Raw genomic sequence first — 635 nt, 5'->3', positions numbered from 1 at the left:
CATTTGTCTATCTATGCATTGTAAGAGACAACCAGCTGGCCAGAGAAATGATATAAACTCGCCCTGATGGTCGCGCATAAGCGCAGTTCAAGTTAAGACGCGACCGAAGTTGGTTGTAGATCTTTTTTGTTTTTTGTTTTCCCCTTCACTGGTGTATTCCATGTAAATTATTATTTTAAGTGACAAAGTGACATTCGGCATAAATTCATCTCATCAAGTGGCAAAATAAGTGGCAACAAATATCGACAAAGAATTTTGACAACTATATATATATGTAAATATGGAGATTGTAAGTTTCGATAGTTTTTCTTTATTCTTTGGGTGTAAATATTTACGATGAATATAAAAAATAAGAAATAATTTTTTTTTTGGCTGTAACCCAATTCTTTGGCTTTCATAAAAGCCGACTACTTCAACGAGTGCAAGGTTATGTTTTACAAGTACCTGTGTACCTGTGTGTCTGTGTTGATTGTGCAGCATTTGTGTGTTTGTTTAGCATTTAAATTAAAACAACAGACAAGCATGCCAGCGACCTGCCAGCGTCTAAATGCTGGGCAAGTGTTCGCTAAATCATTCTAATTGGCTTTCACTTGTCATAAATAAGTACAAACTGGCAATTAAGTTCTGGTTTTTTT

The sequence above is a fragment of the Rhagoletis pomonella genome, unplaced genomic scaffold (genome assembly GCF_013731165.1).
Source record: "Rhagoletis pomonella isolate Grant_MI unplaced genomic scaffold, Rhpom_1.0 Rhpom_scaffold_08919, whole genome shotgun sequence".
In the NCBI taxonomy this organism is placed as follows: Eukaryota; Metazoa; Arthropoda; class Insecta; order Diptera; family Tephritidae; genus Rhagoletis; species Rhagoletis pomonella.
The sequence above is the reverse complement of the archived record's forward strand: the minus strand, read 5'-3'. Positions refer to the sequence as shown.